The sequence below is a fragment of the Fistularia commersonii genome, chromosome 22, assembly GCF_037954325.1.
Source record: "Fistularia commersonii isolate RoL2024-O1a breed Wild chromosome 22, RoL_Fcom_v1.0, whole genome shotgun sequence".
Classification (NCBI taxonomy): domain Eukaryota; kingdom Metazoa; phylum Chordata; class Actinopteri; order Syngnathiformes; family Fistulariidae; genus Fistularia; species Fistularia commersonii.
This window is the reverse complement of record NC_141305.1, coordinates 15,608,229-15,615,165: the sequence shown is the minus strand read 5'-3', so window position 1 is coordinate 15,615,165 and position 6,937 is coordinate 15,608,229.

Here is a 6,937-nt window from a genome sequence, read left to right as displayed (position 1 = left end):
GACATTCAAAAGTTATTGCCACTCCTAATCAAAAACACTCCAACTCGATGAGATAAGCGCTTTTTTACCCTATGGCTATATCTTTTAAACTTGTTGCTGGATTACACTGAATTTGAATAACATATTGTGCAGAATCATGTCCTAAACAACATATTTCAACAGCAGAAACCAGCTTGATGAAATTCAAAAGTTATTTCTACTCCTAATCAAAAACGCTTCAACTCGGTGAGATAAGCACTTTTTGAACGAATGGCTATATCTTGTCAACTTGTGAAGGGATTACACTAAATTTGACTTATATTGTGCAGAATCATGTCCTAAACAACATATTTCAACAGCAGAAACCAGCTTGATGAAATTCAAAAGTTATTGCCACTCATAATCAAAAACGCTCCAACTCGGTGAGATAAGCACTTTTTGAACGAATAGCTATATCTTTCAAACTTGTTGCTGGATTACACTAAATTTGACATATATTGTGCGAAATCATGTCCTAAACAACATATTTCAACAGCAGAAACCAGCTTGATGAAATTCAAAAGTTATTGCCACTCCTAATCAAAAACGCTTCAACTCGATGAGATAAGCACTTTTTGAACGAATAGCTATATCTTTCAAACTTGTTGCTGGATTACACTGAATTTGACTTATATTGTGCAGAATCATGTCCTACACAACATATTTCAACAGCAGAAACCAGCTTGATGAAATTCAAAAGATATTGCCACTCCTAATCAAAAACGCTTCAACTCTGTGAGATAAACACTTTTTGAACGAATGGCTATATCTTTTGAACCTGTGAAGTGATTACACTAAATTTGACATATGTTGTGCAGAATCATGTCCTAAAAAACATATTTCAATAGCAGATACCAGCTTGATGAAATTCAAAAGTTATTGCCACTGCTAATCAAAAACGCTCCAACTCGGTGAGAAAAGCACTTTTTGAACGAATGGCTATATCTTTCAAACTTGTTGCTGGATTACACTGAATTTGACTTATATTGTGCAGAATCATGTCCTAAACAACATATTTCAACAGCAGAAACCAGCTTGATGAAATTCAAAAGTTATTGCCACTCCTAATCAAAAACGCTTCAACTCGGTGAGATAAGCACTTTTTGAACGAATGGCTATATCTTGTGAACCTGTGAAGGGATTACACTAAATTTGACTTATATTGTGCAGAATCATGTCCTAAACAACATATTTCAACAGCAGAAACCAGCTTGAGGAAATTCAAAAGTTATTGCCACTCCTAATCAAAAACACTCCAACTCGATGAGATAAGCGCTTTTTTACCCTATGGCTATATCTTTTAAACTTGTAGCTGGATTACACTGAATTTGACTTATATTGTGCAGAATCATGTCCTAAACAACATATTTCAACAGCAGAAACCAGCTTGATGAATTTCAAAAGTTATTGCCACTCCTAATCAAAAACGCTCCAACTCGATGAGATAAACACTTTTTGACCCTATGGCTATATCTTGTCAACCTGTGAAGGGATTAAACTAAATTTGACATATATTGTGCAGAATCATGTCCTAAACAACATATTTCAACAGCAGAAACCAGCTTGATGAAATTCAAAAGTTATTTCCACTCCTAATCAAAAACGCTTCAACTCGGTGAGATAAGCACTTTTTGAACGAATGGCTATATCTTGTAAACCTGTGAAGGGATTAAACTAAATTTGACATATATTGTGCAGGATCATGTCCTAAACAACATATTTCAACAGCAGAAACCAGCTTGATGAAATTCAAAAGTTATTGCCACTCCTAATCTAAAACGCTTCAACTCGGTGAGATAAGCACTTTTTGAACGAATGGCTATATCCTTCAAACTTGTTGCTGGATTACACTGAATTTGACTTATAATGTGCAGAATCATGTCCTAAACAACATATTTCAACAGCAGAAACCAGCTTGAGGAAATTCAAAAGATATTGCCACTCCTAATCAAAAACGCTTCAACTCTGTGAGATAAGTACTTTTTGAACGAATGGCTATATCTTTTGAACCTGTTAAGGGATTACACTAAATTTGACATATATTGTGCAGAATCATGTCCTAAACAACATATTTCAACAGCAGAAACCAGCTTGATGAATTTCAAAAGTTATTGCCACTCCTAATCAAAAACGCTTTAACTCGGTGAGATAAGCACTTTTTGAACGAATGGCTATATCTTGTCAACCTGTGAAGGGATTACACTAAATTTGACATATATTGTGCAGAATCATGTCCTAAACAACATATTTCAACAGCAGAAACCAGCTTGATGAAATTCAAAAGTTATTGCCACTCCTAAACTAAAACGCTCCAACTCGGTGAGATAAGCACTTTTTGAACGAATGGCTATATCTTTAATACTTGTTGCTGGATTACACTGAATTTGACTTATATTGTGCAGAATCATGTCCTAAACAACATATTTTAACAGCAGAAACCAGCTTAATGAAATTCAAAAGATATTGCCACTCCTAATCAAAAACGCTTCAACTCGGTGAGATAAGTACTTTTTGAACGAATGGCTATATCTTTTGAACCTGAGAAGGGATTACACTAAATTGGACATATATTGTGAAGAATAATGTCCTAAACAACATATTTCAACAGCAGAAACCAGCTTGATGAAATTCAAAAGTTATTGCCACTCCGAATCAAAAACGCTCCAACTCGGTGAGATAAGCACTTTTTGAATGAATGGCTATATCTTTCAAACTTGTTGCTGGATTACACTGAATTTGACTTATATTGTGCAAAATCATGTCCTAAACAACACATTTCAACAGCAGAAACCAGCTTGATGAAATTCAAAAGTTATTGCCATTGCTAATCAAAAACGCTTCAACTCGGTGAGATGAGCACTTTTTGAACGAATGGCTATATCTTTCAAACTTGTTGCTGGATTACACTGAATTTGACTTATACTGTGCAGAATAATGTCCTAAACATCATGTTTCAACAGCAGAAACCAGCTTGATGAAATTCAAAAGATATTGCCACTCCTAATCAAAAACGCTTCAACTCGGTGAGATAAGCACTTTTTGAACGAATGGCTATATCTTTTGAACCTGTGAAGGGATTACACTAAATTTGACATATATTGTGCAGAATCATGTCCTAAACAACATATTTCTACAACAGAAACAAGCTTGATGAAATTCAAAAGTTATTTCCACTCCTAATCAAAAACGCTTCAACTCGGTGAGATAAGCACTTTTTGAACGAATGGCTATATCTTGTCAACCTGTGAAGGGATTACACTAACTTTGACATATATTGTGCAGAATCATGTCCTAAGCAACATATTTCAACAGCAGAAACCAGCTTGAGGAAATTCAAAAGTTATTGCCACTCCTAATCAAAAACACTACAACTCGATGAGATAAGCGCTTTTTTACCCTATGGCTATATCTTTTAAACTTGTAGCTGGATTACACTGAATTTGACTTGTATTGTGCAGAATCATGTCCTAAACAACATATTTAAACAGCAGAAACCAGCTTGATGAAATTCAAAAGTTATTATCACTCCTAATCAAAAACGCTTCAACTCGGTGAGATAAGCACTTTTTGAACGAATGGCTATATCTTTTGAACCTGTGAAGGGATTACATTAATTTTGACATATATTGTGCAGAATCATGTCCTAAACAACATATTTCAACAGCAGAAACCAGCTTGATGAATTTCAAAAGTTATTGCCACTCCTAATCAAAAACGCTCCAACTCGATGAGATAAGCACTTTTTGAACGAATGGCTATTTATTAAAAACTTGTTGCTGAATTACACTGAATTTGACTTATATTGTACAAAATCATGTCCTAAACAACATATTTCAACAGCAGAAACCAGCTTGATGAAATTCAAAAGTTATTGCCACTCCTAATCAAAAACGCTTCAACTCGGTGAGATAAGCACTTTTTGAACGAATGGCTATATCTTGTCAACCTGTGAAGGGATTACACTAACTTTGACATATATTGTGCAGAATCATGTCCTAAGCAACATATTTCATCAGCAGAAACCAGCTTGATGAAATTCAAAAGTTATTTCCACTCCTAATCAAAAACGCTAAAACTCGGTGAGATAAGCACTTTTTGAACGAATGGCTATATCTTTCAAACTTGTTGCTGGATTACACTGAATATGACTTATATTGTGCAGAATCATGTCCTAAACAACATATTTCAACAGCAGAAACTAGCTTGATGAAATTCAAAAATTATTGCCACTCCTAATCAAAAACGCTTCAACTCGGTGAGATAAGCACTTTTTGAACGAATGGCTATATCTTTTGAACCTGTGAAGGGATTACACTAAATTTGACTTACATTGTGCAGAATCATGTCCTAAACAACATATTTCAACAGCAGAAACCAGCTTGATGAAATTCAAAAGTTATTTCCACTCCTAATCAAAAACGCTTCAACTCGATGAGATAAGCACTTTTTGAACGAATGGCTATATCTTGTAAACCTGTGAAGGTATTAAACTAAATTTGACATATATTGTGCAGGATCATGTCCTAAACAACATATTTCAACAGCAGAAACCAGCTTGATGAAATTCAAAAGTTATTGCCACTCCGAATCAAAAACGCTCCAACTCGATGAGATAAGCACTGTTTGACCCTATGGCTATATCTTTAAAACTGGTTGCTGGATTACACTAAATTTGACATATATTTTGCAGAATCATATCCTAAACAACATATATAAACAGCAGGAACCAGCTTGATGAAATTCAAAAGTTATTGCCACTCCGAATCAAAAACGCTCCAACTCGGTGAGATAAGCACTTCTTGAACGAATGGCTATATCTTTTGAACCTGTAAAGGGATAACACTAAATTTGACATGTATTGTGCAGAATCATGTCCTAAAAAACATATTTCAACAGCATAAACCAGCTTGATGAAATTCAAAAGTTATTGCCACTCCTAAACTAAAACGCTCCAACTCGGTGAGATAAGCACTTTTTGAACGAATGGCTATATCTTTAATACTTGTTGCTGGATTAAACTGAATTTGACTTATATTGTGCAGAATCATGTCCTAAACAACATATTTCAACAGCAGAAACCAGCTTAATGAAATTCAAAAGATATTGCCACTCCTAATCAAAAACGCTTCAACTCGGTGAGATAAGCACTTTTTGAACGAATAGCTATATCTTTCAAACTTGTTGCTGGATTACACTAAATTTGACATATATTGTGCGAAATCATGTCCTAAACAACATATTTCAACAGCAGAAACCAGCTTGATGAAATTCAAAAGTTATTTCCACTCCTAATCAAAAACGCTTCAACTCGATGAGATAAGCACTTTTTGAACGAATAGCTATATCTTTCAAACTTGTTGCTGGATTACACTGAATTTGACATATATTGTGCAGAATCATGTCCTAAACAACATATTTCAACAGCAGAAACCAGCTTGATGAAATTCAAAAGATATTGCCACTCCTAATCAAAAACGCTTCAACTCTGTGAGATAAACACTTTTTGAACGAATGGCTATATCTTTTGAACCTGTGAAGTGATTACACTAAATTTGACATATGTTGTGCAGAATCATGTCCTAAAAAACATATTTCAATAGCAGATACCAGCTTGATGAAATTCAAAAGTTATTGCCACTGCTAATCAAAAACGCTCCAACTCGGTGAGAAAAGCACTTTTTGAACGAATGGCTATATCTTTCAAACTTGTTGCTGGATTACACTGAATTTGACTTATATTGTGCAGAATCATGTCCTAAACAACATATTTCAACAGCAGAAACCAGCTTGATGAAATTCAAAAGTTATTGCCACTCCTAATCAAAAACGCTTCAACTCGGTGAGTTAAGCACTTTTTGAACGAATGGCTATATCTTGTGAACCTGTGAAGGGATTACACTAAATTTGACTTATATTGTGCAGAATCATGTCCTAAACAACATATTTCAACAGCAGAAACCAGCTTGAGGAAATTCAAAAGTTATTGCCACTCCTAATCAAAAACACTCCAACTCGATGAGATAAGCGCTTTTTTACCCTATGGCTATATCTTTTAAACTTGTAGCTGGATTACACTGAATTTGACTTATATTGTGCAGAATCATGTCCTAAACAACATATTTCAACAGCAGAAACCAGCTTGATGAATTTCAAAAGTTATTGCCACTCCTAATCAAAAACGCTCCAACTCGATGAGATAAACACTTTTTGACCCTATGGCTATATCTTGTCAACCTGTGAAGGGATTAAACTAAATTTGACATATATTGTGCAGAATCATGTCCTAAACAACATATTTCAACAGCAGAAACCAGCTTGATGAAATTCAAAAGTTATTTCCACTCCTAATCAAAAACGCTTCAACTCGGTGAGATAAGCACTTTTTGAACGAATGGCTATATCTTGTAAACCTGTGAAGGGATTAAACTAAATTTGACATATATTGTGCAGGATCATGTCCTAAACAACATATTTCAACAGCAGAAACCAGCTTGATGAAATTCAAAAGTTATTGCCACTCCTAATCTAAAACGCTTCAACTCGGTGAGATAAGCACTTTTTGAACGAATGGCTATATCCTTCAAACTTGTTGCTGGATTACACTGAATTTGACTTATAATGTGCAGAATCATGTCCTAAACAACATATTTCAACAGCAGAAACCAGCTTGAGGAAATTCAAAAGATATTGCCACTCCTAATCAAAAACGCTTCAACTCTGTGAGATAAGTACTTTTTGAACGAATGGCTATATCTTTTGAACCTGTTAAGGGATTACACTAAATTTGACATATATTGTGCAGAATCATGTCCTAAACAACATATTTCAACAGCAGAAACCAGCTTGATGAATTTCAAAAGTTATTGCCACTCCTAATCAAAAACGCTTTAACTCGGTGAGATAAGCACTTTTTGAACGA